The sequence below is a fragment of the Passer domesticus genome, chromosome 3 (assembly GCF_036417665.1).
Source record: "Passer domesticus isolate bPasDom1 chromosome 3, bPasDom1.hap1, whole genome shotgun sequence".
In the NCBI taxonomy this organism is placed as follows: domain Eukaryota; kingdom Metazoa; phylum Chordata; class Aves; order Passeriformes; family Passeridae; genus Passer; species Passer domesticus.
The window spans coordinates 1,104,500-1,116,417 of NC_087476.1; positions in this window are offsets into that span (position 1 = coordinate 1,104,500).

Consider the following 11,918-nt stretch of genomic DNA (forward strand, 5'->3'; position numbering starts at 1 on the left):
GTCACCGCGCCCCGCCCCGCCGCCTGGCGCCGCCTGGCGGACGGGAGGGCCCCAGGCGTGAGGGGAGCCGGAGAAGCGGGAAAAAAGATCCCAAAAAACACACCCGGGCCTGGCCTAAGCGGGAAAAAAGATCCCAAAAAACACACCCGGGCCTGGCCTAAGCGGGAAAAAAGATCCCAAAAAACACACCCGGGCCTGGCCTAAGCGGGAAAAAAGATCCCAAAAAACACACCCGGGCCTGGCCTAAGCGGGAAAAAAGATCCCTAAAAACACACCCTGGCCTGGCCTAAGTGGGAAAAAAGATCCCAAAAAACACACCCGGGCCTGGCCTAAGCGGGAAAAAAGATCCCAAAAAACACACCCGGGCCTAGCCTAAGCGGAAAAAAAGATCCCAAAAAACAGACCCGAGCCTGGCCTAAGCGGGAAAAAAGATCCCAAAAAACACACCCTGGCCTGGCCTAAGCGGGAAAAAAGAGCCCAAAAAACACACCCGGGCCTGGCCTAAGCGGGAAAAAAGATCCCAAAAAACACACCCGGGCCTGGCCTAAGCGGGAAAAAAGAGCCCAAAAAACACACCCGGGCCTGGCCTAAGCGGGAAAAAAGATCCCAAAAAACACACCCGGGCCTGGCCTAAGCGGGAAAAAAGATCCCAAAAAACACACCCTGGCCTGGCCTAAGCGGGAAAAAAGATCCCAAAAAACAGACCCTGGCCTGGCCTAAGCGGGAAAAAAGATCCCAAAAAACACACCCGGGCCTGGCCTAAGCGGGAAAAAAGATCCCAAAAAACACACCCGAGCCTGGCCTAAGCGGGAAAAAAGATCCCAAAAAACACACCCGGGCCTGGCCTAAGCGGGAAAAAAGATCCCAAAAAACACACCCGGGCCTGGCCTAAGCGGGAAAAAAGATCCCAAAAAACACACCCGGGCCTGGCCTAAGCGGGAAAAAAGATCCCAAAAAACACACCCGGGCCTGGCCTAAGCGGGAAAAAAGATCCCAAAAAACACACCCGGGCCTGGCCTAAGCGGGAAAAAAGATCCCAAAAAACACACCCGGGCCTGGCCTAAGCGGGAAAAAAGATCCCAAAAAACACACCCGGGCCTGGCCTAAGCGGGAAAAAAGATCCCAAAAAACACACCCGGGCCTGGCCTAAGCGGGAAAAAACATCCCAAAAAACACACCCGGGCATGGCGATAGCGGGAAAAAAGATCCCAAACAACACACCCGGGCCTGGCCTAAGTGGGAATAAAGATCCCAAACAACACACCCGGGCCTGGCCTAAGTGGGAAAAAGATCCCAAAAAACACACCCTGGCCTGGCCTAAGCGGGAAAAAAGATCCCAAAAAACACACCCGGGCCTGGCCTAAGCGGGATAAAAGATCCCAAAAAACACACCCGAGCCTGGCCTAAGCGAGAAAAAAGATCCCAAAAAATACACCCGAGCCTGGCCTAAGCGGGAAAAAAGATCCCAAAAAACACACCCGGGCCTGGCCTAAGCGGGGAAAGAGATCCCAAAAAACACACCCGGGCTTGGCCTAAGCGGGAAAAAAGATCCCAAAAAACACACCCGGGCCTGGCCTAAGCGGGAAAAAAGATCCCAAAAAACACACCCGAGCCTGGCCTAAGCGGGAAAAAAGATCCCAAAAAACACACCCTGGCCTGGCCTAAGCGGGGAAAGAGATCCCAAAAAACACACCCGGGCTTGGCCTAAGCGGGAAAAAAGATCCCAAAAAACACACCCGGGCCTGGCCTAAGCGGGAAAAAAGATCCCAAAAAACACACCCGGGCCTGGCCTAAGCGGGAAAAAAGATCCCAAAAAACACACCCGAGCCTGGCCTAAGCGGGAAAAAAGATCCCAAAAAACACACCCGAGCGTGGCCTAAGCGGGAAAAAAGATCCCAAAAAACACACCCGGGCCTGGCCTAAGCGGGGAAAAAGATCCCAAAAAACACACCCGAGCCTGGCCTAAGCGAGAAAAAAGATCCCAAAAAACACACCCGGGCCTGGCCTAAGCGGGAAAAAAGATCCCAAAAAACACACCCGGGCCTGGCCTAAGCGGGAAAAAAGATCCCAAAAAACACACCCGGGCCTGGCCTAAGCGGGAAAAAAGATCTCAAAAAACAAACCCGAGCCTGGCCTAAGCGGGAAAAAAGATCCCAAAAAACACACCCGGGCCTGGCCTAAGCGGTAAAAAACATCCCAAAAAACACACCCTGGCCTGGCCTAAGCGGGAAAAAAGATCCCAAAAAACACACCCGGGCCTGGCCTAAGCGGGAAAAAAGATCCCAAAAAACACACCCGGGCATGGCGTAAGCGGGAAAAAAGATCCCAAAAAACACACCCTGGCCTGGCCTAAGCGGGAAAAAAGATCCCAAAAAACACACCCGGGCCTGGCCTAAGCGGGAAAAAAGATCCCAAAAAACACACCCGGGCCTGGCCTAAGCGGGAAAAAAGATCCCAAAAAACACACCCGAGCCTGGCCTAAGCGGGAAAAAAGATCCCAAAAAACACACCCGGGCCTGGCCTAAGCGGGAAAACAGATCCCAAAAAAAACACCCGGGCCTGGCCTAAGCGGGAAAAAAGATCCCAAAAAACACACCCTGGCCTGGCCTAAGCGGAAAAAGAGATCCCAAAAAACACACCCGGGCCTGGCCTAAGCGGGAAAAAAGATCCCCAAAAACACACCCGGGCCTGGCCTAAGCGGGAAAAAAGATCCCAAAAAACACACCCGGGCCTGGCCTAAGCGGGAAAAAAGATCCCAAACAACACACCCGGGCCTGGCCTAAGCGGGAAAAAAGAGCCCAAAAAACACACCCGGGCCTGGCCTAAGCGGGAAAAAAGAGCCCAAAAAACACACCCGGGCCTGGCCTAAGCGGGAAAAAACATCCCAAAAAACACACCCTGGCCTGGCCTAAGCGGGAAAAAAGATCCCAAAAAACACACCCGGGCCTGGCCTAAGCGGGAAAAAAGATCCCAAAAAACACACCCGGGCATGGCGTAAGCGGGAAAAAAGATCCCAAAAAACACACCCTGGCCTGGCCTAAGCGGGAAAAGAGATCCCAAAAAACACACCCTGGCCTGGCCTAAGCGGGAAAAAAGATCCCAAAAAACACACCCGGGCCTGGCCTAAGCGGGAAAAAAGATCCCAAAAAACACACCCGGGCCTGGCCTAAGCGGGAAAACAGATCCCAAAAAAAACACCCGGGCATGGCGTAAGCGGGAAAAAAGATCCCAAAAAACACACCCGGGCCTGGCCTAAGCGGGAAAAAAGATCCCAAAAAACACACCCGGGCCTGGCCTAAGCGGGAAAAAAGATCCCAAAAAACACACCCGGGCCTGGCCTAAGCGGGAAAAAAGATCCCAAAAAACACACCCGGGCCTGGCCTAAGCGGGAAAAAAGATCCCAAAAAACACACCCGGGCCTGGCCTAAGCGGGAAAAAAGATCCCAAAAAACACACCCGGGCCTGGCCTAAGCGGGAAAAAAGATCCCAAAAAACACACCTGGGCCTGGCCTAAGCGGGAAAAAAGATCCCAAAAAACACACCCGGGCCTGGCCTAAGCGGGAAAAAAGATCTCAAAAAACACACCCGAGCCTGGCCTAAGCGGGAAAAAAGATCCCAAAAAACACACCCGGGCCTGGCCTAAGCGGGAAAAAACATCCCAAAAAACACACCCTGGCCTGGCCTAAGCGGGAAAAAAGATCCCAAAAAACACACCCGGGCCTGGCCTAAGCGGGAAAAAAGATCCCAAAAAACACACCCGGGCATGGCGTAAGCGGGAAAAAAGATCCCAAAAAACACACCCTGGCCTGGCCTAAGCGGGAAAAGAGATCCCAAAAAACACACCCTGGCCTGGCCTAAGCGGGAAAAAAGATCCCAAAAAACACACCCGGGCCTGGCCTAAGCGGGAAAAAAGATCCCAAAAAACACACCCGGGCCTGGCCTAAGCGGGAAAAAAGATCCCAAAAAACACACCCGGGCCTGGCCTAAGTGGGAAAAAAGATCCCAAAAAACACACCTGAGCCTGGCCTAAGCGGGAAAAAAGATCCCAAAAAACACACCCGGGCCTGGCCTAAGCGGGAAAAAAGATCCCAAAAAACACACCCGGGCCTGGCCTAAGCGGGAAAAAAGATCCCAAAAAACACACCCGGGCATGGCGTAAGCGGGAAAAAAGATCCCAAAAAACACACCCTGGCCTGGCCTAAGCGGGGAAAAAAGATCCCAAAAAACACACCCGGGCCTGGCCTAAGCGGGAAAAAAGATCCCAAAAAACACACCCGGGCCTGGCCTAAGCGGGAAAAAAGATCCCAAAAAACACACCCGAGCCTGGCCTAAGCGAGAAAAAAGATCCCAAAAAATACACCCGGGCCTGGCCTAAGCGGGAAAAAAGATCCCAAAAAACACACCTGAGCCTGGCCTAAGCGGGAAAAGGATCCCAAAAAACACACCCGGGCCTGGCCTAAGCGGGAAAAAAGATCCCAAACAACACACCCGGGCCTGGCCTAAGCGAGAAAAAAGATCCCAAACAACACACCCCGGCCTGGCCTAAGCGGGAAAAATGATCCCAAAAAACACACCCGGGCCTGGCCTAAGCGGGAAAAAAGATCCCAAAAAACACACCCGGGCCTGGCCTAAGCGGGAAAAAAGATCCCAAAAAACACACCCGGGCCTGGCCTAAGCGGGAAAAAAGATCCCAAAAAACACACCCGGGCCTGGCCTAAGCGGGAAAAAAGATCTCAAAAAACACACCCGGGCCTGGCCTAAGCGGGAAAAAAGATGCCAAAAAACACACCCGGGCCTGGCCTAAGCGGGAAAAAAGATCCCAAAAAACACACCCGAGCCTGGCCTAAGCGAGAAAAAAGATCCCAAAAAATACACCCGGGCCTGGCCTAAGCGGGAAAAAAGATCCCAAAAAACACACCTGAGCCTGGCCTAAGCGGGAAAAGGATCCCAAAAAACACACCCGGGCCTGGCCTAAGCGGGAAAAAAGATCCCAAACAACACACCCGGGCCTGGCCTAAGCGAGAAAAAAGATCCCAAACAACACACCCCGGCCTGGCCTAAGCGGGAAAAATGATCCCAAAAAACACACCCGGGCCTGGCCTAAGCGGGAAAAAAGATCCCAAAAAACACACCCGGGCCTGGCCTAAGCGGGAAAAAAGATCTCAAAAAACACACCCGGGCCTGGCCTAAGCGGGAAAAAAGATCCCAAAAAACACACCCGGGCCTGGCCTAAGCGGGAAAAAAGATCCCAAAAAACACACCCTGGCCTGGCCTAAGCGGGAAAAAAGATCCCAAAAAACACACCCGGGCCTGGCCTAAGCGGGAAAAAAGATCCCAAAAAACACACCCGGGCATGGCGTAAGCGGGAAAAAAGATCCCAAAAAACACACCCTGGCCTGGCCTAAGCGGGAAAAGAGATCCCAAAAAACACACCCTGGCCTGGCCTAAGCGGGAAAAAAGATCCCAAAAAACACACCCGGGCCTGGCCTAAGCGGGAAAAAAGATCCCAAAAAACACACCCGGGCCTGGCCTAAGCGGGAAAAAAGATCCCAAAAAACACACCCGGGCCTGGCCTAAGCGGGAAAAAAGATCCCAAAAAACACACCCGGGCCTGGCCTAAGCGGGAAAAAAGATCCCAAAAAACACACCTGGGCCTGGCCTAAGCGGGAAAAAAGATCCCAAAAAACACACCCGGGCCTGGCCTAAGCGGGAAAAAAGATCTCAAAAAACACACCCGAGCCTGGCCTAAGCGGGAAAAAAGATCCCAAAAAACACACCCGGGCCTGGCCTAAGCGGTAAAAAACATCCCAAAAACCACACCCGGGCCTGGCCTAAGCGGGAAAAAAGATCCCAAAAAACACACCCGGGCATGGCGTAAGCGGGAAAAAAGATCTCAAAAAACACACCCTGGCCTGGCCTAAGCGGGAAAAGAGATCCCAAAAAACACACCCTGGCCTGGCCTAAGCGGGAAAAAAGATCCCAAAAAACACACCCGGGCCTGGCCTAAGCGGGAAAAAAGATCCCAAAAAACACACCCGAGCCTGGCCTAAGCGGGAAAAAAGATCCCAAAAAACACATCCGGGCCTGGCCTAAGCGGGAAAAAAGATCCCAAAAAACACACCCGGGCCTGGCCTAAGCGGGAAAAAAGATCCCAAAAAACACACCCGGGCCTGGCCTAAGCGGGAAAAAAGATCCCAAAAAACACACCCGGGCCTGGCCTAAGCGGGAAAAAAGATCCCAAAAAACACACCCGGGCCTGGCCTAAGCGGGAAAAAAGATCCCAAAAAACACACCCGAGCCTGGCCTAAGCGGGAAAAAAGATCCCAAAAAACACACCCGGGCCTGGCCTAAGCGGGAAAAAAGATCCCAAACAACACACCCGGGCCTGGCCTAAGCGGGAAAAAAGATCCCAAAAAACACACCCGGGCATGGCGATAGCGGGAAAAAAGATCCCAAACAACACACCCGGGCCTGGCCTAAGTGGGAAAAAGATCCCAAACAACACACCCGGGCCTGGCCTAAGTGGGAAAAAGATCCCAAAAAACACACCCTGGCCTGGCCTAAGCGGGAAAAAAGATCCCAAAAAACACACCCGGGCCTGGCCTAAGCGGGATAAAAGATCCCAAAAAACACACCCTGGCCTGGCCTAAGCGGGGAAAGAGATCCCAAAAAACACACCCGGGCCTGGCCTAAGCGGGAAAAAAGATCCCAAAAAACACACCCGGGCCTGGCCTAAGCGGGAAAAAAGATCCCAAAAAACACACCCGAGCCTGGCCTAAGCGAGAAAAAAGATCCCAAAAAATACACCCGAGCCTGGCCTAAGCGGGAAAAAAGATCCCAAAAAACACACCCGAGCGTGGCCTAAGCGGGAAAAAAGATCCCAAAAAACACACCCGGGCCTGGCCTAAGCGGGGAAAAAGATCCCAAAAAACACACCCGAGCCTGGCCTAAGCGAGAAAAAAGATCCCAAAAAACACACCCGAGCCTGGCCTAAGCGGGAAAAAAGATCCCAAAAAACACACCCGGGCCTGGCCTAAGCGGGAAAAAAGATCCCAAAAAACACACCCGGGCCTGGCCTAAGCGGGAAAAAAGATCCCAAAAAACACACCCGGGCCTGGCCTAAGCGGGAAAAAAGATCCCAAAAAACACACCCGGGCCTGGCCTAAGCGGGAAAAAAGATCCCAAAAAACACACCCGTGCCTCGCCTAAGCGGGAAAAAAGATCCCAAAAAACACACCCGGGCCTGGCCTAAGCGGGAAAAAAGATCCCAAAAAACACACCCGAGCCTGGCCTAAGCGGGATAAAAGATCCCAAAAAACACACCCTGGCCTGGCCTAAGCGGGGAAAGAGATCCCAAAAAACACACCCGGGCCTGGCCTAAGCGGGAAAAAAGATCCCCAAAAACACACCCGGGCCTGGCCTAAGCGGGAAAAAAGATCCCAAAAAACACACCCGGGCCTGGCCTAAGCGGGAAAAAAGATCCCAAAAAACACACCCGAGCCTGGCCTAAGCGAGAAAAAAGATCCCAAAAAACACACCCGAGCCTGGCCTAAGCGGGAAAAAAGATCCCAAAAAACACACCCGAGCCTGGCCTAAGCGGGAAAAAAGATCCCAAAAAACACACCCGGGCCTGGCCTAAGCGGGAAAAAAGATCCCAAAAACACACCCGAGCCTGGCCTAAGCGAGAAAAAAGATCCCAAAAAACACACCCGAGCCTGGCCTAAGCGGGAAAAAAGATCCCAAAAAACACACCCGGGCCTGGCCTAAGCGGGAAAAAAGATCCCAAAAAACACACCCGGGCCTGGCCTAAGCGGGAAAAAAGATCCCAAAAAACACACCCGGGCCTGGCCTAAGCGGGAAAAAAGATCCCAAAAAACACACCCGGGCCTGGCCTAAGCGGGAAAAAAGATCCCAAAAAACACACCCGGGCCTGGCCTAAGCGGGAAAAAAGATCCCAAAAAACACACCTGGGCCTGGCCTAAGCGGGAAAAAAGATCCCAAAAAACACACCCGGGCCTGGCCTAAGCGGGAAAAAAGATCCCAAAAAACACACCCTGGCCTGGCCTGGGTCAGCGTGGAGTGATTGTCCGTGTCCCAGCACTCCAGCCCCGCTAAAGGATCTCCTTTAGGTGCCAGAAAAGGCTCAAAGGTATCCCTTGTGAAAAATGTGTATTTTATGATTGGCTTTTCGCAAGTATTATAATGAATTTTGTATGTGTTATGTTAGAAAGTTATGCTGCATTAATTTTCCTAAGTGATGTATTAAACATAGTTTTAGGTTATAACATAATATTGTAAAAATGTGTATTTTATGATTGGATTTTCACAAGTATTACAATAAATATTGTATTATGCGATAATAATATAATATGCCATAATTAATATGCTATATTAATTTTCTTACGTGGTGTATTAAACATAGCTTTAGGTTATAACATAATGTTGTGAAAAATGTGTATTTTATTATTGGCTTTTCGCAAGTATTAAAATGAATTTTGTATGTGTTATGTTAGAAAGTTATGCTGCATTAATTTTCTTAAGTGATGTATTAAACATAGTTTTAGTTTATAACATAATGTTAAAACAGGAACAATGCTATGTAAGATACTGTTTTAAGAAAGGACTCGTACCAGATACCAGCCACAGTGTGAAAAATGTGTATTTTATGATTGGATTTTTGCAAATATTAAAATGAATTTTGTATGTGTTATGTTAGAAAGTTATGCTGCATTAATTTTCTAAAGTGGGGCATTAAACATAGTTTTAGGTTATAACATAATGTTGTGAAAAATGTGTATTTCATGATTGAATTTTCGCAAGTATTACAATAAATATTGTATTATGCTAGAAAGTTATGCTATATTAATTTTCTTAAGTGGTGTATTAAACATAGTTTTAGTTTATAACATAATGTTAAAACAGGAACAATGCTGTGTAAGATACTGGTTTAAAAAAGGACTCGCAGCAGATAGCAGCCACGGGACACCTGAATCTTTCAGAGAAAGGGAATTTATTGCTCCCTTATCAGCAGAAAATGAACTTCTTCCCACCTCGCTCAGACTGGAAGACAGCATGAGGATTGAGAGGAAGAAATTGAGAGTGACCAGACAGAATTCTGTGTTTGAATGGAATTTATGCACCATGTATGAGGTGTATGAATATGCAACAGGTGATTGTTTTTAAGGCTTAATCCCCTGTTAATGGGTGTCCTTTTTCAGGCTTGTGTTGCCCAGAAAAACGTACCCAGATGTTTGTATCTGTTTGTTTTTATTGTCTCATATTGTCCTAATCCCAAATGTTCAACTTTTATTACTCTAATCATATTACTATTTTTATAACCATTTTATTACTATTAACCTTTTAAAATTTTAAAAACAAGTGACTGGCGTTTTTCACATCCACGTACCACTCTCATCTCCCTAAGTCCTCACGGATTCCGTGTGGGAAGAGACCCTAAAGCCCATCCAGTGCCACCCCCTGCCATGGGCAGGGACACCTCCACTGGCCCAGGGTGCTCCAAGTCCCGTCCAGCCTGGCCTTGGTCAGGAATGGGGCAGCAACAGCTTCTCTGGGGTGGGAGGGAGAACAAGGGGAGGAAGGGAAACTAAGAGCAAAATTGTTCTTCTCCGACCTCCCCACCTGCCCTTCCACCCCCATGCCAGCTCCTCCCAGCCAGGCACCCCAGCCCTGTCCCCATCCGTGGCCAGCCCTTCCTTCCCAGAGTGTGCAGCAGACAGACGCCCCTGGAGAGTTCCTGCTGCTCCTCCCATCACAGCCCGACAGCAGCAGCTCTGCTCAGGGCCCAGGCAGGGTGACACAGACTGGAAAAGGCTGGTCAAATCCCTTGATTTTCCATCTTTTCCCACCAAAATTCTGTGTAATTTTGACCTCTCTAAGAATATCTGCTCGGTATTTCTCCTGTGTGCCAAGCAGAGGAAAGGAACCCCAGTTTAGCCCCTTACATTTAAATGTTCTGGGGTGTTTCACAGGGTCACCCCACTCTGAGTCCCAACTGCTACACCCTTAGTCCCTGCTGCTGCATCCCGGTGTCACTGGAAAGCCCCACATCTAAGATTTGTTGAGGTAGGAAAAGACCTTTAAGCTGTTTGTGCTGCTCCCCACAGCAAGGCCTGCAAGGAAGGAGGTTCCAGAGGATGCCACTGAGGGAGATTTTGGCCAAGGAGTCCTGGCAGAGAAAGGGAAAGGTGCAGAGAACAGTCTGGCTGTGCTGGAGAGGGAGCTGGGACAGCTGGCACAGGTGAGGGACCCTGCACCCTCCTGATACCCCAGCCCAGGCCTGACGCCACCCCCCCTGCTGCACTGGGTCCTCTCCACTGCACCCAGTTATGGCACTGGGAACCCCCAGTCACTCCAGTAGCTGCACTGGGACATTCCCCACACAGCCCAGGAGGTGACACCATGGCCAGGGGCACCTCCACTCCCAGTCTGGCTCCAGGAGCTGGCCCAAATCCCCTCCCAGCCCAGGTGTCCCCAGTCCCTGGCACTCAGCCCTGCAGCACACGCTCCCACGGCCCAGCTCTGGCTCCTGTCACTGGCTCTGGGTCTGCTTGGCCAGGCCTGGGCTTGGCAGAGTTTGGGCCCGTTCCCCTTTTGTCCCACAGGTTCCCAGCTGAGCAGCTGCAGAGCAGAGAACCTCGCTGGGATCAACCTTCTCAGCCCTCCCTGTGTGTGCCAGGCCAGGCTTGGTTCCCAGCCCTGCCTCCCTTGGCACCTGCCACTGACATTGGTATGGAGGGGCTTGACAGCTGGTCTTCAAGAAAAGCTGAGTTAATAGAAGAAATAGCAATTGATGATTTTCAAGTGTATCCATAGCAAAGAAGAAGACAAGGCTGTCAGCATGGAAACAGATTAGAAAAGATAAATGAAAATTTTTGTAAGCTAGACTATGTGCATAAGTAGATGCGTATACATGCCTTATTAAATTTCTGTAGAACTTTTGCCAATTCTATTGACACTAATTGCTTTGCACCAATGAATATAATAAGTTATCATAATGTAGTTAATAACTTAAGATCACACTTTGTTAAAAATATATAATATAGAGAACACACAGAATAAAACCTTTTTCTTGGACCCTGATTGCAGGGACCTCCTTTGATCTTTGATGGGATCCCATTGGGCACGACTTTACAGTCTCACACACAATACCTGATCATGTGTGTGTATGTCACGTCTGACCTAGCAGTAACATTTGATTTCCCTGGATGTTGTGGTTTGGGGCTCCCTGCCCTCTCTGCTGTCCCTGCAGACAGTGAAGCTGCTCCTGGAGCAGAGACCCTGAATGGAGCAGAGCCTCTGCTGTCACACCCCCGCCCCCAGTGCCACCCCCTGTGAAAAATGCCAATCACTTGTTTTTAATTTTTTTAAACTTTAATAGTAATAAAATGGTTATTAAACAGTAATAAAATTAGAGCAATAAGAGTTTGGACAATCAGGGTTAAGACAATGCAGGACAATAAAAACAAAGAAATACAAACGGTCCAGGTACCTTTTCCTGGTCAATTAAGCCCCAAAAAAGGACCCCCCAGTAACAAAGGATTAACCCTTAAAAGCAATAGCCTGTTGCATATCCATATATCTCATACATGATGCATAAATTCTTTTCCAACAAAGGGTGTTCTGTGGTTCTTGTCAACTTCTCCCCCTTAATCCTGTTGGTGCCTCAAAGATGGAAAGGAGGTGGGAGAAAGTTGGTCTCTTCCAATAAGGGGGCAATAATTCTTCCCTGGGGGATTTAGGTGTCTCATTGCTGTTATCTCTGTGTGAAGAATCTCTTCAATATCTCACCCATTTGTTGAGCTAGTTAAAAAAAGTATCTCACATTGCACAGTTTCTACTCTAACATTATGCTATAACCTAAAATAACCTAAAAAACCCTAAAATAACCTAAATATTTA